General features: G+C 60.4%; 1 long non-coding RNA gene across 1 annotated transcript in view; it reads left to right on the top strand.

Annotated features, from left to right (window-relative positions):
- The window catches only part of LOC140429989 (uncharacterized), a 168061-nt gene extending 148904 nt beyond the window's left edge, over positions 1 to 19157 (top strand). The window contains exon 4 of the long non-coding RNA XR_011949255.1: positions 17429 to 19157. This is a non-coding gene — a long non-coding RNA (uncharacterized lncRNA). The remainder of the gene's footprint in view (positions 1 to 17428) is intronic.
- The last annotated feature ends 3089 nt before the right edge of the window (positions 19158 to 22246 follow it).

Here is a 22246-nt window from a genome sequence, read left to right as displayed (position 1 = left end):
GTACGGTAGCACAGTGGGCGGTACGGTAGCACATTGGGCGGCACGGTAGCACAGTGTGCGGTACGGTAGCACAGTGGGTGGTACGGTAGCACAGTGGGCGGTACGGTAGCACAGTGGGTGGTACGGTAGCACAGTGGGCAGCACAGCAGCACAGTGGGCGGTACGGCAGCACAGTGGGCGGTACGGTAGCACAGTGGGCGGTACGGTAGCACAGTGGGTGGCACGGTAGCACATTGGGCGGCACGGTAGCACATTGGGCGGCACGGTAGCACAGTGGGCGGTACGGTAGCACAGTGGGCGGTACGGTAGCACAGTGGGTGGTACGGTAGCACAGTGGGCAGCACAGCAGCACAGTGGGCGGTACGGTAGCACAGTGGGACAGCACGGTCGCACAGTGGGCAGCACAGCAGCACAGTGGGCGGCACGGTAGCACTTTGGGCGGCACGGTAGCACATTGGGCAGCACGGTAGCACAGTGTGCGGTACGGTAGCACAGTGGGCGGCACGGTAGCACATTGGGCAGCACGGTAGCACAGTGGGCGGTACGGTAGCACTGTGGGCGGTACGGTAGCACATTGGGCGGCACGGTAGCACAGTGGGCGGTACGGTAGCACAGTGGGCGGTACGGTAGCACAGTGGGTGGTACGGTAGCACAGTGGGCAGCACAGCAGCACAGTGGGCGGCACGGTAGCACAGTGGGCGGTACGGTAGCACAGTGGGTGGTACGGTAGCACAGTGGGCAGCACGGTAACACAGTGGGCGGTACGGTAGCACAGTGGGCAGCACAGCAGCACAGTGGGCGGTACGGTAGCACAGTGGGCGGTACGGTAGCACAGTGGGCGGTACGGTAGCACAGTGGGCAGCACAGCAGCACAGTGGGCGGCACGGTAGCACAGTGGGCGGTACGGTAGCACAGTGGGTGGTACGGTAGCACAGTGGGCAGCACGGCAGCACAGTGGGCGGTACGGTAACACAGTGGGCGGTACGGTAGCACAGTGGGCAGCACGGCAGCACAGTGGGCGGTACGGTAGCACAGTGGGCGGTACGGTAGCACAGTGGGCGGCACGGTAGCACAGTGGGCGGTACGGTATCACAGTGGGCGGCACGGTAGCACAGTGGGCGGTACGGTAGCACAGTGGGCGGTACGGTATCACAGTGGGCGGTACGGCAGCACAGTGGGCGGTACGGTAGCACAGTGGGCGGTACGGTATCACAGTGGGCGGCACGGTAGCACAGTGGGCGGTACGGTAGCACAGTGGGCGGTACGGTATCACAGTGGGCGGTACGGCAGCACAGTGGGCGGTACGGTAGCACAGTGGGCGGTACGGTAGCACAGTGGGCGGTACGGTAGCACAGTGGGCGGCACGGTAGCACAGTGGGCAGCACGGTAGCACAGTGGGCGGTACGGTAGCACAGTGGGCGGCACGGTAGCACAGTGGGCGGTACGGTAGCACAGTGGGTGGTACGGTAGCACAGTGGGCGGTACGGTAGCACATTGGGCGGCACGGTAGCACAGTGGGCGGTACGGTAGCACAGTGGGCGGTACGGTAGCACAGTGGGCGGTACGGCAGCACAGTGGGCGGCACGGTAGCACAGTGGGCGGCACGGTAGCACAGTGGGCGGTACGGTAGCACAGTGGGCGGCACGGTAGCACAGTGGGCGGCACGGTAGCACAGTGGGCGGTACGGTAGCACAGTGGGCGGCACGGCAGCACAGTGGGTGGCACGGTAGCACATTGGGCGGCACGGTAGCACAGTGGGCGGTACGGTAGCACAGTGGGCGGTACGGTAGCACAGTGGGCGGCACGGCAGCAGAGTGGGCGGCACGGTAGCACAGTGGGCGGCACGGTAGCACAGTGGGCGGTACGGTAGCACAGTGGGCGGTACGGTAGCACAGTGGGCGGTACGGTAGCACAGTGGGTGGTACGGTAGCACAGTGGGCAGCACGGTAACACAGTGAGCGGTACAGTAGCACAGTGGGCAGCACAGCAGCACAGTGGGCGGCACGGTCGCACAGTGGGCGGTACGGTAGCACAGTGGGTGGTACGGTAGCACAGTGGGCAGCACGGTAACACAGTGGGCGGTACGGTAGCACAGTGGGCAGCACGGCAGCACAGTGGGCGGTACGGTAGCACAGTGGGCGGTACGGTAGCACAGTGGGCGGTAAGGGAGCACAGTGGGCGGTAAGGGAGCACAGTGGGCGGCACGGTAGCACAGTGGGCGGCACGGTAGCACAGTGGGCGGTACGGTAGCACAGTGGGCGGCACGGTAGCACAGTGGGTGGCACGGTAGCACAGTGGGTGGTACGGTAGCACAGTGGGCGGCAGCGTAGCACAGTGGGCGGTACGGTAGCACAGTGGGCGGTACGGTAGCACAGTGGGCGGTACGGTAGCACAGTGGGCGGTACGGTAGCACAGTGGGCGGCACGGTAGCACAGTGGGCGGTACGGTAGCACAGTGGGCGGTACGGTAGCACAGTAGGCAGTACGGTAGCACAGTGGGCGGTACGGTAGCACAGTGGGAAGCACGGTAGCACAGTGGGCGGCACGGTAGCACAGTGGGCGGTAGGGTAGCGCAGTGGGCGGCACCGTAACACAGTGGGCGGTACGGTAGCACAGTGAGCGGCACGGTAGCACAGTGGGCGGCACGGTCGCACAGTGGGCGGTACGGTAGGACAGTGGGCGGTACGGCAGCACAGTGGGCGGTACGGTAGCACAGTGGGCGGTACGGTAGCACAGTGGGCGGTACGGTAGCACAGTGGGAAGCACGGTAGCACAGTGGGCGGCACGGTAGCACAGTGGGCGGTACGGTAGCACAGTGGGCAGCACGGTAACACAGTGGGCGGTACGGTAGCACAGTGGGCGGTACGGTAGCACAGTGGGCGGTACGGTAGCACAGTGGGCAGTACGGCAGCACAGTGGGCGGCACGGTAGCACAGTGGGCGGTACGGTAGCACAGTGGGCGGTACGGTAGCACAGTGGGCAGCACGGTAGCACAGTGGGCGGTACGGTAGCACAGTGGGCGGCACGGTAGCACAGTGGGCGGCACGGTAGCACAGTGGGCGGTACGGTAGCACAGTGGGCGGCACGGCAGCACAGTGGGCGGGACGGTAGCACAGTGGGCGGCACGGTAGCACAGTGGGCGGTACGGTAGCACAGTGGGCGGTACGGTAGCTCAGTGGGCGGTACGGTATCACAGTGGGCGGTACGGTAGCACAGTGGGCGGTACGGTAGCACTGTGGGCGGCACGGTAGCACAGTGGGCGGTACGGTAGCACAGTGGGCGGTACGGTAGCACAGTGGGCGGCACGGTAGCACAGTGGGCGGTACGGTAGCACAGTGGGCGGTACGGTATCACAGTGGGCGGCACGGCAGCACAGTGGGCAGCACGGTAGCACAGTGGTCGGCACGGTAGCACAGTGGGAAGCACGGTAGCACAGTGGGCGGTACGGTAGCACAGTGGGCGGTACGGTATCACAGTGGGCCGTACGGTAGCACAGAGGGCGGTACGGCAGCACAGTGGGCGGCACGGTAGCACAGTGGTCGGCACGGTAGCACAGTGGGAAGCACGGTAGCACAGTGGGCGGTACGGTAGCACAGTGGGTGGTACGGTAGCACAGTGGGCGGTACGGTAGCACAGTGGGCGGCACGGTAGCACAGTGGGCGGTACGGTATCACAGTGGGCGGCACGGTAGCACAGTGGGCGGTACGGTAGCACAGTGGGCGGTACGGTATCACAGTGGGCGGTACGGCAGCACAATGGGCGGTACGGTAGCACAGTGGGCGGTACGGTAGCACAGTGGGCGGTACGGTAGCACAGTGGGCGGCACGGTTGCACAGTGGGCAGCACGGTAGCACAGTGGGCGGTACGGTAGCACAGTGGGCGGCACGGTAGCACAGTGGGCGGTACGGTAGCACAGTGGGTGGTACGGTAGCACAGTGGGCGGTACGGTAGCACATTGGGCGGCACGGTAGCACAGTGGGCGGTACGGTAGCACAGTGGGCGGTACGGTAGCACAGTGGGCGGTACGGCAGCACAGTGGGCGGCACGGTAGCACAGTGGGCGGCACGGTAGCACAGTGGGCAGTACGGCAGCACAGTGGGCGGCACGGTAGCACAGTGGGCGGTACGGTAGCACAGTGGGCGGTACGGTAGCACAGTGGGCAGCACGGTAGCACAGTGGGCGGTACGGTAGCACAGTGGGCGGCACGGTAGCACAGTGGGCGGCACGGTAGCACAGTGGGCGGTACGGTAGCACAGTGGGCGGCACGGCAGCACAGTGGGCGGGACGGTAGCACAGTGGGCGGCACGGTAGCACAGTGGGCGGTACGGTAGCACAGTGGGCGGTACGGTAGCTCAGTGGGCGGTACGGTATCACAGTGGGCGGTACGGTAGCACAGTGGGCGGTACGGTAGCACTGTGGGCGGCACGGTAGCACAGTGGGCGGTACGGTAGCACAGTGGGCGGTACGGTAGCACAGTGGGCGGCACGGTAGCACAGTGGGCGGTACGGTAGCACAGTGGGCGGTACGGTATCACAGTGGGCGGCACGGCAGCACAGTGGGCAGCACGGTAGCACAGTGGTCGGCACGGTAGCACAGTGGGAAGCACGGTAGCACAGTGGGCGGTACGGTAGCACAGTGGGCGGTACGGTATCACAGTGGGCCGTACGGTAGCACAGAGGGCGGTACGGCAGCACAGTGGGCGGCACGGTAGCACAGTGGTCGGCACGGTAGCACAGTGGGAAGCACGGTAGCACAGTGGGCGGTACGGTAGCACAGTGGGTGGTACGGTAGCACAGTGGGCGGTACGGTAGCACAGTGGGCGGCACGGTAGAACAGTGGGCGGTACGGTATCACAGTGGGCGGCACGGTAGCACAGTGGGCGGTACGGTAGCACAGTGGGCGGTACGGTATCACAGTGGGCGGTACGGCAGCACAGTGGGCGGTACGGTAGCACAGTGGGCGGTACGGTAGCACAGTGGGCGGTACGGTAGCACAGTGGGCGGCACGGTAGCACAGTGGGCAGCACGGTAGCACAGTGGGCGGTACGGTAGCACAGTGGGCGGCACGGTAGCACAGTGGGCGGTACGGTAGCACAGTGGGTGGTACGGTAGCACAGTGGGCGGTACGGTAGCACATTGGGCGGCACGGTAGCACAGTGGGCGGTACGGTAGCACAGTGGGCGGTACGGTAGCACAGTGGGCGGTACGGCAGCACAGTGGGCGGCACGGTAGCACAGTGGGCGGCACGGTAGCACAGTGGGCGGTACGGTAGCACAGTGGGCGGCACGGTAGCACAGTGGGCGGCACGGTAGCACAGTGGGCGGTACGGTAGCACAGTGGGCGGCACGGCAGCACAGTGGGTGGCACGGTAGCACATTGGGCGGCACGGTAGCACAGTGGGCGGTACGGTAGCACAGTGGGCGGTACGGTAGCACAGTGGGCGGCACGGCAGCAGAGTGGGCGGCACGGTAGCACAGTGGGCGGCACGGTAGCACAGTGGGCGGTACGGTAGCACAGTGGGCGGTACGGTAGCACAGTGGGTGGTACGGTAGCACAGTGGGCAGCACGGTAACACAGTGGGCGGTACGGTAGCACAGTGGGCAGCACGGCAGCACAGTGGGCGGTACGGTAGCACAGTGGGCGGTACGGTAGCACAGTGGGCGGTACGGTAGCACAGTGGGCGGTACGGTCGCACAGTGGGCGGTACGGTAGCACAGTGGGCGGTACGGTAGCACAGTGGGCAGCACGGTAACACAGTGGGCGGTACGGTAGCACAGTGGGCAGCACGGTAACACAGTGGGCGGTACGGTAGCACAGTGGGCGGTACGGTAGCACAGTGGGCGGTACGGTCGCACAGTGGGCGGTACGGTAGCACAGTGGGTGGTACGGTAGCACAGTGGGCAGCACGGTAACACAGTGGGCGGTACGGTAGCACAGTGGGCAGCACGGTAACACAGTGGGCGGTACGGTAGCACAGTGGGCGGTACGGTCGCACAGTGGGCGGTACGGTAGCACAGTGGGTGGTACGGTAGCACAGTGGGCAGCACGGTAACACAGTGGGCGGTACGGTAGCACAGTGGGCAGCACGGCAGCACAGTGGGCGGTACGGTAGCACAGTGGGCGGTACGGTAGCACAGTGGGCGGTAAGGGAGCACAGTGGGCGGCACGGTAGCACAGTGGGCGGCACGGTAGCACAGTGGGCGGTACGGTAGCACAGTGGGCGGCACGGTAGCACAGTGGGTGGCACGGTAGCACAGTGGGTGGTACGGTAGCACAGTGGGCGGCAGCGTAGCACAGTGGGCGGTACGGTAGCACAGTGGGCGGTACGGTAGCACAGTGGGCGGTACGGTAGCACAGTGGGCGGTACGGTAGCACAGTGGGCGGCACGGTAGCACAGTGGGCGGTACGGTAGCACAGTGGGCGGTACGGTAGCACAGTAGGCAGTACGGTAGCACAGTGGGCGGTACGGTAGCACAGTGGGAAGCACGGTAGCACAGTGGGCGGCACGGTAGCACAGTGGGCGGTAGGGTAGCGCAGTGGGTGGCACCGTAACACAGTGGGCGGTACGGTAGCACAGTGAGCGGCACGGTAGCACAGTGGGCGGCACGGTCGCACAGTGGGCGGTACGGTAGGACAGTGGGCGGTACGGCAGCACAGTGGGCGGTACGGTAGCACAGTGGGCGGTACGGTAGCACAGTGGGCGGTACGGTAGCACAGTGGGAAGCACGGTAGCACAGTGGGCGGCACGGTAGCACAGTGGGCGGTACGGTAGCACAGTGGGCAGCACGGTAACACAGTGGGCGGTACGGTAGCACAGTGGGCGGTACGGTAGCACAGTGGGCGGTACGGCAGCACAGTGGGCAGTACGGCAGCACAGTGGGCGGCACGGTAGCACAGTGGGCGGTACGGTAGCACAGTGGGCGGTACGGTAGCACAGTGGGCAGCACGGTAGCACAGTGGGCGGTACGGTAGCACAGTGGGCGGCACGGTAGCACAGTGGGCGGCACGGTAGCACAGTGGGCGGTACGGTAGCACAGTGGGCGGCACGGCAGCACAGTGGGCGGGACGGTAGCACAGTGGGCGGTACGGTAGCACAGTGGGCGGTACGGTATCACAGTGGGCGGTACGGTATCACAGTGGGCGGTACGGTAGCACTGTGGGCGGCACGGTAGCACAGTGGGCGGTACGGTAGCACAGTGGGCGGTACGGTAGCACAGTGGGCGGCACGGTAGCACAGTGGGCGGTACGGTAGCACAGTGGGCGGTACGGTATCACAGTGGGCGGCACGGCAGCACAGTGGGCAGCACGGTAGCACAGTGGTCGGCACGGTAGCACAGTGGGAAGCACGGTAGCACAGTGGGCGGTATGGTAGCACAGTGGGCGGCACAGTAGCACAGTGGGCGGTACGGTATCACAGTGGGCGGTACGGCAGCACAGTGGGCGGTACGGTAGCACAGTGGGCGGTACGGTAGCACAGTGGGCGGCACAGTAGCATATTGGGCGCTACGGCAGCACAGTGGGCGGCACGGTAGCACAGTGGGCGGCACGGTAGCACAGTGGGCGGTGCGGTAGCACAGTGGGCGGTACGGTAGCACAGTGGGCGGTACGGTAGCACAGTGGGCGGCACGGCAGCACAGTGGGTGGCACGGTAGCACATTGGGCGGCACGGTAGCACAGTGGGCGGTACGGCAGCACAGTGGGCGGTACGGTAGGCCAGTGTGCGGTACGGTACCACAGTGGGCGGTACGGTAGCACAGTGGGCGGTACGGTAGGCCAGTGTGCGGTACGGTACCACAGTGGGCGGTACGGTAGCACAGTGGGCGGTACGGTAGGCCAGTAGGCGGTACGGTAGCACAGTGCGCGGTACGGCAGCACAGTGGGCGGCACGGTAGCACAGTGGGTGGTACGGTAGCACAGTGGCTGGTACGGTAGCACAGTGGATGGTACGGTAGCACAGTGGGCGGCACGGTAGCACAGTGGGCGGCAAGGTAGCACAGTGGGCGGTACGGTAGCACAGTGGGCGGTACGGTAGCACAGTGGGCGGCACGGTAGCACAGTGTGTGGTACGGTAGCACAGTGGGCAGCACGTTAACACAGTGGGCGGTACGGTAGCACAGTGGGCAGCACAGCAGCACAGTGGGCGGTACGGTAGCACAGTGGGCGGTACGGTAGCACAGTGGGCGGTACGGTAGCACAGTGGGCGGTACGGTAGCACAGTGGGTGGTACGGTAGCACAGTGGGCAGCACGGTAACACAGTGGGCGATACGGTAGCACAGTGGGCAGCACGGCAGCACAGTGGGCGGTACGGTAGCACAGTGGGCGGTACGGTAGCACAGTGGGCGGTAAGGGAGCACAGTGGGCGGTAAGGGAGCACAGTGGGCGGCACGGTAGCACAGTGGCCGGCACGGTAGCACAGTGGGCGGTACGGTAGCACAGTGGGCAGCACGGTAGCACAGTGGGTGGCACGGTAGCACTGTGGGTGGTACGGTAGCACAGTGGGCGGCAGGGTAGCACAGTGGGTGGTACGGTAGCACAGTGGGCGGTACGGTAGCACAGTGGGTGGTACGGTAGCACAGTGGGCGGTACGGTAGCACAGTGGGCGGTACGGTAGCACAGTGGGCGGCACGGTAGCACAGTGGGCAGTACGGTAGCACAGTGGGCGGTACGGTAGCACAGTGGGCAGTGCGGTAGCACAGTGGGCGGTACGGTAGCACAGTGGGAAGCACGGTAGCACAGTGGGCGGTACGGTAGCACAGTGGGCGGCACGGTAGCACAGTGGGCGGTACGGTAGCACAGTGGGCGGTACGGTAGCACAGTGGGCAGTACGGTAGCACAGTGGGCGGCACGGTAGCACAGTGGGCGGTACGGTAGCACAGTGGGCGGTACGGTAGCACAGTGGGCAGTACGGTAGCACAGTGGGCGGTACGGTAGCACAGTGGGAAGCACGGTAGCACAGTGGGCGGCACGGTAGCACAGTGGGCGGCACGGTAGCACAGTGGGCGGCACGGTAGCACAGTGGGTGGCACCGTAACACAGTGGGCGGTACGGTAGCACAGTGAGCGGCACGGTAGCACAGTGGGCGGCACGGTAGCACAGTGGGCGGTACGGTAGCACAGTGGGCGGTACGGCAGCACAGTGGGCGGCACGGTAGCACAGTGGGCGGTACGGTAGCACAGTGGGCGGTACGGTAGCACAGTGGGCGGCACGGTAACACAGTTGGCGGTACGGTAGCACAGTGGGCGGCACGGTAGCACATTGGGCGGTACGGTAGCACAGTGGGCGGTACGGTAGCACAGTGGGCGGTACGGCAGCACAGTGGGCAGTACGGCAGCACAGTGGGCGGCACGGTAGCACAGTGGGCGGTACGGTAGCACAGTGGGCGGTACGGTAGCACAGTGGGCAACCCGGTAGCACAGTGGGCGGTACGGTAGCACAGTGGGCGGTACGGTAGCACAGTGGGCGGCACGGTAGCACAGTGGGCGGCACGGTAGCACAGTGGGCGGCACGGCAGCACAATGGGCGGCACGGTAGCACAGTGGGCGGCACGGTAGCACAGTGGGTGGTACGGTAGCACAGTGGGTGGTACGGTAGCACAGTGGGCGGTACGGTAGCACAGTGGGCAGCACGGTAGCACAGTGGGCAGCACGGTAGCACAGTGGGCGGCACGGTAGCACAGTGGGCGGTACGGTAGCACAGTGGGCAGCACGGTAGCACAGTGGGCAGCACGGTAGCACAGTGGGCGGTACGGTAGCACAGTGGGCGGTACGGTAGCACAGTGGGCGGTACGGTAGCACAGTGGGCGGTACGGTAGCACAGTGGGCGGTACGGTAGCACAGTGGGCGGCACGGTAGCACAGTGGGCGGTACGGTAGCACAGTCGGTGGTACGGTAGCACAGTGGGCGGTCCGGTAGCACAGTGGGCAGCACGGTAGCACAGTGGGCAGCACGGTAGCACAGTGGGCGGTACGGTAGCACAGTGGGCAGCACGGTAGCACTGTGGGCGGCACGGTAGCACAGTGGGCAGTACGGTAGCACAGTGGGCAGTACGGTAGCACAGTGGGCGGCACGGTAGCACAGTGGGCGGTACGGTAGCACAGTGGGCAGTACGGTAGCACAGTGGGCGGCACGGTAGCACAGTGGGCAGTACGGTAGCACAGTGGGCGGTACGGTAGCACAGTGGGCAGCACGGTAGCACAGTGGGCGGTACGGTAGCACAGTGGGCAGCACGGTAGCACAGTGGGCAGCACGGTAGCACAGTGGGCGGTACGGTAGCACAGTGGGCAGCACGGTAGCACAGTGGGCGGTACGGTAGCACAGTGGGCGGTACGGCAGCACAGTGGGCGGCACGGTAGCACAGTGGGTGGTACGGTAGCACAGTGGGTGGTACGGTAGCACAGTGGATGGTACGGTAGCACAGTGGGCGGCATGGTAGCACAGTGGGCGGCACGGTAGCACAGTGGGCGGTACGGTAGCACAGTGGGCGGTACGGTAGCACAGTGGGCGGCACGGTAGCACAGTGTGTGGTACGGTAGCACAGTGGGCAGCACGTTAACACAGTGGGCGGTACGGTAGCACAGTGGGCAGCACAGCAGCACAGTGGGCGGTACGGTAGCACAGTGGGCGGTACGGTAGCACAGTGGGCGGTACGGTAGCACAGTGGGCGGTACGGTAGCACAGTGGGTGGTACGGTAGCACAGTGGGCAGCACGGTAACACAGTGGGCGGTACGGTAGCACAGTGGGCAGCACGGCAGCACAGTGGGCGGTACGGTAGCACAGTGGGCGGTACGGTAGCACAGTGGGCGGTAAGGGAGCACAGTGGGCGGTAAGGGAGCACAGTGGGCGGCACGGTAGCACAGTGGCCGGCACGGTAGCACAGTGGGCGGTACGGTAGCACAGTGGGCAGCACGGTAGCACAGTGGGAAGCACGGTAGCACAGTGGGCGGTACGGTAGCACAGTGGGCGGCACGGTAGCACAGTGGGCGGTACGGTAGCACAGTGGGCGGTACGGTAGCACAGTGGGCAGTACGGTAGCACAGTGGGCGGCACGGTAGCACAGTGGGCGGTACGGTAGCACAGTGGGCGGTACGGTAGCACAGTGGGCAGTACGGTAGCACAGTGGGCGGTACGGTAGCACAGTGGGAAGCACGGTAGCACAGTGGGCGGCACGGTAGCACAGTGGGCGGCACGGTAGCACAGTGGGCGGCACGGTAGCACAGTGGGTGGCACCGTAACACAGTGGGCGGTACGGTAGCACAGTGAGCGGCACGGTAGCACAGTGGGCGGCACGGTAGCACAGTGGGCGGTACGGTAGCACAGTGGGCGGTACGGCAGCACAGTGGGCGGCACGGTAGCACAGTGGGCGGTACGGTAGCACAGTGGGCGGTACGGTAGCACAGTGGGCGGCACGGTAACACAGTTGGCGGTACGGTAGCACAGTGGGCGGCACGGTAGCACATTGGGCGGTACGGTAGCACAGTGGGCGGTACGGTAGCACAGTGGGCGGTACGGCAGCACAGTGGGCAGTACGGCAGCACAGTGGGCGGCACGGTAGCACAGTGGGCGGTACGGTAGCACAGTGGGCGGTACGGTAGCACAGTGGGCAACCCGGTAGCACAGTGGGCGGTACGGTAGCACAGTGGGCGGTACGGTAGCACAGTGGGCGGCACGGTAGCACAGTGGGCGGCACGGTAGCACAGTGGGCGGCACGGCAGCACAATGGGCGGCACGGTAGCACAGTGGGCGGCACGGTAGCACAGTGGGTGGTACGGTAGCACAGTGGGTGGTACGGTAGCACAGTGGGCGGTACGGTAGCACAGTGGGCAGCACGGTAGCACAGTGGGCAGCACGGTAGCACAGTGGGCGGCACGGTAGCACAGTGGGCGGTACGGTAGCACAGTGGGCAGCACGGTAGCACAGTGGGCAGCACGGTAGCACAGTGGGCGGTACGGTAGCACAGTGGGCGGTACGGTAGCACAGTGGGCGGTACGGTAGCACAGTGGGCGGTACGGTAGCACAGTGGGCGGTACGGTAGCACAGTGGGCGGCACGGTAGCACAGTGGGCGGTACGGTAGCACAGTCGGTGGTACGGTAGCACAGTGGGCGGTCCGGTAGCACAGTGGGCAGCACGGTAGCACAGTGGGCAGCACGGTAGCACAGTGGGCGGTACGGTAGCACAGTGGGCAGCACGGTAGCACTGTGGGCGGCACGGTAGCACAGTGGGCAGTACGGTAGCACAGTGGGCAGTACGGTAGCACAGTGGGCGGCACGGTAGCACAGTGGGCGGTACGGTAGCACAGTGGGCAGTACGGTAGCACAGTGGGCGGCACGGTAGCACAGTGGGCAGTACGGTAGCACAGTGGGCGGTACGGTAGCACAGTGGGCAGCACGGTAGCACAGTGGGCGGTACGGTAGCACAGTGGGCAGCACGGTAGCACAGTGGGCAGCACGGTAGCACAGTGGGCGGTACGGTAGCACAGTGGGCAGCACGGTAGCACAGTGGGCGGTACGGTAGCACAGTGGGCGGTACGGCAGCACAGTGGGCGGCACGGTAGCACAGTGGGTGGTACGGTAGCACAGTGGGTGGTACGGTAGCACAGTGGATGGTACGGTAGCACAGTGGGCGGCATGGTAGCACAGTGGGCGGCACGGTAGCACAGTGGGCGGTACGGTAGCACAGTGGGCGGTACGGTAGCACAGTGGGCGGCACGGTAGCACAGTGTGTGGTACGGTAGCACAGTGGGCAGCACGTTAACACAGTGGGCGGTACGGTAGCACAGTGGGCAGCACAGCAGCACAGTGGGCGGTACGGTAGCACAGTGGGCGGTACGGTAGCACAGTGGGCGGTACGGTAGCACAGTGGGCGGTACGGTAGCACAGTGGGTGGTACGGTAGCACAGTGGGCAGCACGGTAACACAGTGGGCGGTACGGTAGCACAGTGGGCAGCACGGCAGCACAGTGGGCGGTACGGTAGCACAGTGGGCGGTACGGTAGCACAGTGGGCGGTAAGGGAGCACAGTGGGCGGTAAGGGAGCACAGTGGGCGGCACGGTAGCACAGTGGCTGGCACGGTAGCACAGTGGGCGGTACGGTAGCACAGTGGGCAGCACGGTAGCACAGTGGGTGGCACGGTAGCACTGTGGGTGGTACGGTAGCACAGTGGGCGGCAGGGTAGCACAGTGGGTGGTACGGTAGCACAGTGGGCGGTACGGTAGCACAGTGGGTGGTACGGTAGCACAGTGGGCGGTACGGTAGCACAGTGGGCGGTACGGTAGCACAGTGGGCGGCACGGTAGCACAGTGGGCGGTACGGTAGCACAGTGGGCGGTACGGTAGCACAGTGGGCAGTGCGGTAGCACCGTGGGCGGTACGGTAGCACAGTGGGAAGCACGGTAGCACAGTGGGCGGCACGGTAGCACAGTGGGCGGTACGGTAGCACAGTGGGCGGCACGGTAGCACAGTGGGCGGTACGGTAGCACAGTGGGCGGTACGGTAGCACAGTGGGCAGTACGGTAGCACAGTGGGCGGCACGGTAGCACAGTGGGCGGTACGGTAGCACAGTGGGCGGTACGGTAGCACAGTGGGCAGTACGGTAGCACAGTGGGCGGTACGGTAGCACAGTGGGAAGCACGGTAGCACAGTGGGCGGCACGGTAGCACAGTGGGCGGCACGGTAGCACAGTGGGCGGCACGGTAGCACAGTGGGCGGCACGGTAGCACAGTGGGTGGCACCGTAACACAGTGGGCGGTACGGTAGCACAGTGAGCGGCACGGTAGCACAGTGGGCGGCACGGTAGCACAGTGGGTGGCACCGTAACACAGTGGGCGGTACGGTAGCACAGTGAGCGGCACGGTAGCACAGTGGGCGGCACGGTAGCACAGTGGGCGGTACGGTAGCACAGTGGGCGGTACGGCAGCACAGTGGGCGGCACGGTAGCACAGTGGGCGGTACGGTAGCACAGTGGGCGGTACGGTAGCACAGTGGGCGGCACGGTAACACAGTGGGCGGTACGGTAGCACAGTGGGCGGCACGGTAGCACATTGGGCGGTACGGTAGCACAGTGGGCGGTACGGTAGCAAAGTGGGCGGTACGGCAGCACAGTGGGCAGTACGGCAGCACAGTGGGCGGCACGGTAGCACAGTGGGCGGTACGGTAGCACAGTGGGCGGTACGGTAGCACAGTGGGCAGCACGGTAGCACAGTGGGCGGTACGGTAGCACAGTGGGCGGTACGGTAGCACAGTGGGCGGCACGGTAGCACAGTGGGCGGCACGGTAGCACAGTGGGCGGCACGGCAGCACAATGGGCGGTACGGTAGCACAGTGGGCGGTACGGTAGCACAGTGGGCGGCACGGTAGCACAGTGGGCGGCACGGTAGCACAGTGGGCGGTACGGTAGCACAGTGGGCGGTACGGTAGCACAGTGGGTGGTACGGTAGCACAGTGGGCGGTACGGTAGCACAGTGGGCGGCACGGTAGCACAGTGGGCGGTACGGTAGCACAGTCGGTGGTACGGTAGCACAGTGGGCGGTACGGTAGCACAGTGGGTGGTACGGTAGCACAGTGGGTGGTACGGTAGCACAGTGGGCGGTACGGTAGCACAGTGGGCAGCACGGTAGCACAGTGGGCAGCACGGTAGCACACTGGGCGGCACGGTAGCACAGTGGGCGGTACGGTAGCACAGTGGGCAGCACGGTAGCACAGTGGGCAGCACGGTAGCACAGTGGGCGGTACGGTAGCACAGTGGGCGGTACGGTAGCACAGTGGGCGGTACGGTAGCACAGTGGGCGGTACGGTAGCACAGTGGGCGGCACGGTAGCACAGTCGGTGGTACGGTAGCACAGTGGGCGGTCCGGTAGCACAGTGGGCAGCACGGTAGCACAGTGGGCAGCACGGTAGCACAGTGGGCGGTACGGTAGCACAGTGGGCAGCACGGTAGCACAGTGGGCGGCACGGTAGCACAGTGGGCAGTACGGTAGCACAGTGGGCAGTACGGTAGCACAGTGGGCGGCACGGTAGCACAGTGGGCGGTACGGTAGCACAGTGGGCAGTACGGTAGCACAGTGGGCGGCACGGTAGCACAGTGGGCAGTACGGTAGCACAGTGGGCGGTACGGTAGCACAGTGGGCAGCACGGTAGCACAGTGGGCGGTACGGTAGCACAGTGGGCAGCACGGTAGCACAGTGGGCAGCACGGTAGCACAGTGGGCGGTACGGTAGCACAGTGGGCAGCACGGTAGCACAGTGGGCGGTACGGCAGCACAGTGGGCGGTACGGCAGCACAGTGGGCGGTACGGTAGCACAGTGGGCGGCACGGTAGAACAGTGGGCGGTACGGTAGCACAGTGGCGGTACGGTAGAACAGTGGGCGGTACGGTAGCACAGTGGGCAGCACGGTAGCACAGTGGGCAGCACGGTAGCACAGTGGGCAGCACGGTAGCACAGTGGGTGGCACGGTAGCACAGTGGGCAGCACGGTAGCACAGTGGGCGGCACGGTAGCACAGTGGGCAGCACGGTAGCACAGTGGGCGGTACGGTAGCACAGTGGGCAGCACGGTAGCACAGTGGGCGGTACGGCAGCACAGTGGGCGGTACGGCAGCACAGTGGGCGGTACGGTAGCACAGTGGGCGGCACGGCAGCACAGTGGGCGGTACGGTAGAACAGTGGGCGGTACGGTAGCACAGTGGGCGGTACGGTAGCACAGTGGGCGGTACGGTAGAACAGTGGGCGGTACGGCAGAACAGTGGGCGGTACGGTAGCACAGTGGGCGGTACGGTAGAACAGTGGGCGGTACGGTAGAACAGTGGGCGGTACGGCAGCACAGTGGGCGGTACGGCAGCACAGTGGGCGGTACGGTAGCACAGTGCGCGGTACAGTAACACAGTGGGCGGTACGGTAGCACAATGGGTGGTACGGCAGCACAGTGGGCGGTACGGTAGCACAGTGGGCAGCACGGTAGCACAGTGGGCGGTACGGTAGAACAGTGGGCGGTACGGTAGCACAGTGGCGGTACGGTAGCACAGTGGGCAGCACGGTAGCACAGTGGGCGGCACGGTAGCACAGTGGGCGGTACGGTAGCACAGTGGGCGGTACGGTAGCACAGTGGGCGGTACGGTAGCACAGTGGCAGCATGGTAGCACAGTGGGCAGCACGGTAGCACAGTGGGCGGTACGGTAGCACAGTGGGCGGTACAGTAGCACAGTGGGCGGCACGGTAGCACAGTGGGCGGCACAGTAGCACAGTGCCTTCAGGGGCTAGGCCGGCACCGTGGAAGGGGCTTGGCCCCACGCCAACTGGCGCCGAAGGGCCTCCGCCCGCCGGCGCGAGTTGGCGCATGCGCGGGAACGCTAGTGTATGCTGGCGTCATCCCAGCACATGCGCAGGGGGGGTTCATCTCTGTGTCAGCCATCGCGGACTGTTACAGCGGTCGACGCGGAGGAATAGAGTGCCCACACGGCACATGCCCTCCCGCGGATCAGTGAGCTCCAATCGTGGGCCAGGCCACCGTGAGGTCACCTCCCAGGGCCAGATCCCCCCCGCGCCCTGCCGTGGACCCCGGAGGCTGCCCGCGGAGACAGGTCCCTCCGGTAAGTACCTGTTGTAATTTACGCCGGCGGAACTGGCCGAAAACGAGTGGCCACTCGGCCCATCATGGGCCGGAGAATCACCCGGGGGGTGCTGTCAGCAGCCGCCGACCTGCACGATTCCCGCCCCCGCCAAATCCCCGGCGCCGGAGAATTCGGCAGCCGGTGGGGGCGGGATTCACGCCGCCCCCTCCGGCGATTCTCCAACCCGGCGTGGGTTCAGAGAATCCAGCTCGTGCTGTTAGGAATTGGACATTCTGAATTCTCCCTCTGTGTCCCTGAACAGGCCCCGGAATGTGGCGACTAGGGGATTTTCACACTAACCTTATTGCAGTGTTAATGTAAGCCTGCTTGCGACACTAATAATAATGAAGATTATATTATAATCAAAGACTCTGCAATCCTGTTGTGTGTATTTAAAATCTGTGCTCAATTGATGCTGTAATTTTACAACATGTTTTGCTTGTTTTCAGATGCCAAACTATTTAAATGTGCAAAGCCCGTATTGTGAATGGAAACTGCTGCTGGTTTCTGCCCATTGCCACTTCTTAGTATTGATGGGTGTCAGTTCCTTCTATATGAAGGCTTGAACCATGTTGAAGCAAGAGATGATAAAGCAAGCTCAACTTCGCTGATATTGCCTCCTTTCACCTATACATTTGCATTGAAGAATCTAAAATTTTCAACAGAATGAATTTTGTTTTCGTATCGAAGTGATTTAAAATCTTTGAAAGGGAGCAAATAGCGCAGCCCGAAATAGAGGACTTAAACCTGCATTTTGATTTGTCCCTTGCTCACAGTCTTAATTTGGGCAGCAATGGCCAGAATACTGATCTGTCTATCCTCTCTTTCAGACTGGAGTCCATGCGGAGTTATTGAGCTAGCATCGCTCAACGTTCTAACATCTGTGCCATGTGTTTGTGATGGGAATCAGTTTTTACAAGCTGTATTTTGATTTGGTCAGAGAGACATTTCATTGCTTAATACCAAGTTGAGAGGTTTGATCTGACACACTCTCATTCATCTCATTTACCACAATGTATCGAGCTTTCTGACACATTTCATTTCGAACGAGAATGAAGTCAGGTAAATCTTTGCTCTCAAGAGCCAGCATGTCCTCCTCGTTCACTCATGCCTCTGTTAAAAAGCTTTATTTAGATTTTGACAAGAGTTCTTTGCGGAATATTTATACGTCACTCAAGTATCAGCAAGACTTGTGTCAACCAGTTAGCGAGTGCTCAACACAGCAGCGTTCGATTTCAGCTGTAATTACCGACTTACCTTTGAAGATTTACATTTCAGCAAAATGGGTAAAACCTGGACCTTTCGGACTGGAGAAAACTGTTGTAAAACATGTAAGATCACGCAAGCCTTTTCTGGGATTCGCAAAGCTTGAACTTTTTAATGTGTCCCACAAGAGTATTTTTACACAGCTTCCGTAATCTAGAAGGTTGAGAGAAACAATTTCAATTGAATTATCTGCAGGCAACATAGTGGAATGTGCTCAAATTCTGTGTGACTGTAGCTTAAAATCACCAATGAAAAAACACAGAGTACTTTCTAAAGAACCTGAAATGCTTTGGCTATAGCAAGAATTATCCATTTATGTTTAAACCAAATATATTTTTGTTGGTTTCTGGCTGCGTTTAATGAAATCCTTTTTCTGATTTATCGTGCGTCAGGCTAAAGCAGATTAAGTCAGAGTCACATCCACATTGTACCTGTGAAAATATTCATTATAAGAAATGGTACAAAAGAAATCTGAATGAGAAACAGGAAACAGGTTTCATTCAATTTCTTTAGCATAGAGAAACTCAATTTTCCTCTCCAAGTCTATCCTGTCAGATTGAGAGTTACTTATTGTTCTTGACTCATATTTCCATTTTTGTTGGACTAATTATTGTGCGGTATGAAATAGCAACAAAGAAAAATTGACATGGTGTTGACAACCCAATTCTCATGGATGGGTGCTGCAAATCATGGGCTGGATTTTTTTGGCCCTGTGCGGAGAGACTGGGAGTTAGGTTTGTCTATAAAATAGCAAGGGAAGGCATGGGGTGACATGCCCATCATCTTCCTGCTACAGTGCCATCTTTCCAGATGACCAGTGAGGTAGCGAAGGCCCTCTCACCCAAAGGTCAATTGCGGCACATAAGTGGCCAACCAAGAGCCTCTTTCCGCCTCTGTCAGCATTTTACCAGCAGTGGGGGACCCCCCAAAGGCACTGCCTGCTCACATCGCTCACCGGGGACCCCAAAACCCCACGTCTCTGGTTGTGAGGTTGTATGTCAATCTTCCTCTAGATGCAAAATCAACAGTGGCCACTAGGTGGCACGGTAGCACAGTGGTTAGCACTGTTGCTTCACAGCGCCACGGTCCCAGGTTCAATTCCCAGCTTGGGTCTGCACATTCTCCCCCTGTCTGCGTGGGTTTCCTCTAGGTGCTCCGGTTGTTAGGTGAATTGGACATTGTGAATTTTCCCTCAGTGTACCCGAGCAAGTGCCAGAATGTGGCGACTAGGGGATTTTCACAGTAACTTCATTACAATGTTAATGTAAGCCTACTTGTGACAATAATAAAGATTATAATTATACTCTCACCTGTATTTAATTGGCTGCCACCAATATGGTGCAATCCTGGGTCCTGCTGACGAGGTTCACACCCCTCAATCCTGCTTGCAAGTTCATCGGTGAGATTGTTGCCGCTAACCCCAAATTCAGCCTCATATTTCATCAAAGGACGTTGAAGGGTCACATCCCAGATGCCAAATTTCCTACCCTCAAAGACATTCGTGAATCAAATGGGAGTTCACAACATACAGAGCATTTTGTGATCACAATTATGGATACTAGCTGACCTGGGATCGATTCTGGCTTTGGGTGACTGACTGTGTGGAGTTTGCACGTTCTCCCCATGTCTGCGTGAGTTTCCTCTGGGTGTCCCGGTTTCCATCCTCAGTACAAAGATGTGCAGGTTAGGTTACGGGGATAGGATGGGGGATTTGGGCTAGCAGGGTGCTCTTTCGGAGTGTCAGTGCGATTCGATGGGCTAAATGGCCTCCTTCTGCACTGTAGTGTACTATGAACATGGGGGTGGTGCACCTAAAATAAATGCCAAAACTGAAAGGATGGTATGCACGCAAGCCTATTTTTGAAAAAATGCTTTTTCCAGTTGGTTCTGCTTCTTCCTACTGCCCCCAGTGCAGCTCCAATGACAATCATACTGAAGCTGTCTGTCACTGTGCCATGAACTATTCTGGGAATTGGAATCAAGTGTGGACAAGATCACACAGCTGCAGAGTCCCGCTCATCCTGCTCTCACGGAACACGGTCTCGTCGAAGTAACGGAAAATTCATGTTTAAAACTTTCAGTTTTGTCATATATACTTAATCAGCAGATTGTTGGCTGTACAATTCTGACGGTTACAGCTTTGCTGTCGAGCAGTACTTAGACAACCAATTCCATTTTATTGCACAAAGAGGCATGAAGCTGACACCTAATATCCTAACTAATGATCCCTCCACCCTGGAGCCAGTTTGCCCCAGACATATCAAACTATGAGCAAAGAAATGCTATAAACAACATGTGCACAGTCAGAGAAATGGGGCTTCTCTATAAAGTCACTTGAAGTACAGAGGATGAAACTTGAGAGATAGGATTTTACAACACATATTCATGTGGGACACATTAGAAACTCAATAAAGAATAGAAAGAACAGTAAAACAGCAGGAGCTTGCAGTCATTTCTAATAAAGAACAGTTTTGTCTCCCTCTCCATTATTCTCTTCAGACCTCCTCTCCTCTCCATGTTAACTCCTTACTCGCCTATAGTTCCACGGTGACAGTGAACCGTTGCTTGTGAGGCTTTGTCGAGGAATGTTAAACTCTCTGCAGGGGCCTGAGTGAGCCTGTTGTCATCTGAAATCTACACACGATGAGATGACAATGGGGGTGCAGAGGCCGATTGTGGCATGCACTGAGGTGCAACACAAAAAAATATTAAAGGGGAGGTTAGAAAAAATATATTGATACAAAGAGTGGTTAAAATGTATAACTCTATACCATGCCCCTCTCTTGAAGCAAGATCCATCAATTCTTTCAAAAGGGGATTGTTGCTTGAAAAAAGGAGCACTGAAAGGAAAGTGCAGGTAAGTAGGGTCAGTGGGCTGTGATTCATGTGCAGAACATCACGGGTACAGTCTCGTCCTCTGGGCTCCAGTCCTTTACGAACGAGGTTGAAACTGCAGAAAGTAACTTCGCCTTGGATCCAGTCAGCCTTTCATAACATCTGTCACAGCTGGATTTTAGTCCCAACAAAGGGGGCCGAGTCTTCCACACCTTGGCAGGCAGGGCCACCTAATTTGGCGTGAGTCAAAAAATTACTTTCTCAAGGGAGGGAATATAGTTTAGAATTTTGTTCTCCCGACTTTCAAAGCAGGTGGGCAAACTTCCTGACAAATAATGTCGGGGACCCCCATAAGCATTCATTATTATGTCATGCACACTCAGTGAAAGACCACTTCACCGGCATCACGCTGTCCCTCCAAATTAATTTCCCCACAGCTGGCGAATTAGAACATTCTGTTTTATGAACTGGAGCACGGAGGGTGGCAAAGGTGCAGAATATGCTCTGGGTGGGGGTTTCTGGGCCTGTATTCTCCACAGTTGATCTATTGACACTTATAAAATTCTCACAGGGTGTGACAGAGTAAATGAGGATAAAATGTTTCCCTTGGCTGGTGAGTGTAAAACCAGGGGACATAATCTCAGGATAAAGGCTGGGCCATTTAAGACTAAGATGAGGAGGAATTTCTTCACTCAGAAGGTTGTTAATCTTTGGAATTCTCCCCCACAGGGCGGTGAGAATTCAGTCATTGAGAATGCTCAAGACAGAAAGCTTTAGGCATAGTTCTCATATTTTCCCTTATGGGCTGGACTTTACATTTTTCGATGGGTGAGGGAGGGGGTCACGGAAATCGAATTGTTCGCTCGCTGCTGCCCTCCCCCCTCCATCCCCCCCCCCCCCCCCCCCAAATCAGCTTGTCCAATCAAGCATTGGATAGCCAATTAGCGGAAGGGGGGGGGGCAAAGCCAATTACAGGTGCAAAGGGGGGCTCTGCACGCAATCGGGACTGGCCCACCACGTCAGGGGAACAAATGGCCTTTCGTTCAGGTCCTGAGTCTGCAGGATTCAAAAGCTGGTATGGACTGGTAGCTGGGAGCGCCTATCTCGTAGCGAGCGTTGACTTGAGACTTACTTGGTTGATGCGGCAGCGAGGCAGGTCACTGTCAAGGGTTGGCTCAAGTTGCTGAGTGACCCTGCCAAAGAAGAACGATTTGAACTTGGGGGCTTTACTTTATAGTCCCCAGGGGCTTCCCGCCCTTCGGGGCGGACCCCGTACCTGGTTCCAAGCGATTGGACTACTTTCCGATCACTTGGATCGATTTCTCCAATGCTGGAGAGGTTCCCTGATCGCTGGGCGGTCCCAAGTGTCCGTTGGCCTTCCTTTGTCTTGGCTCCTGCTGGCGCCGAGGAGTCTGGCTTGGCTTTATTTACCTTACCTGTTGCCATTGTGCCTGGGAATTGCACATTACTATGTAGATGGCTGCTGCATTACTATGTAGATGGCTGCTGGTTTCGGTGCTGTCTGGTTGTTTTGCAGGTTCCAATAT

The sequence above is a fragment of the Scyliorhinus torazame genome, chromosome 9, assembly GCF_047496885.1.
Source record: "Scyliorhinus torazame isolate Kashiwa2021f chromosome 9, sScyTor2.1, whole genome shotgun sequence".
Classification (NCBI taxonomy): Eukaryota; Metazoa; Chordata; class Chondrichthyes; order Carcharhiniformes; family Scyliorhinidae; genus Scyliorhinus; species Scyliorhinus torazame.
This window is presented reverse-complemented; position numbering and strand designations above follow the sequence as displayed.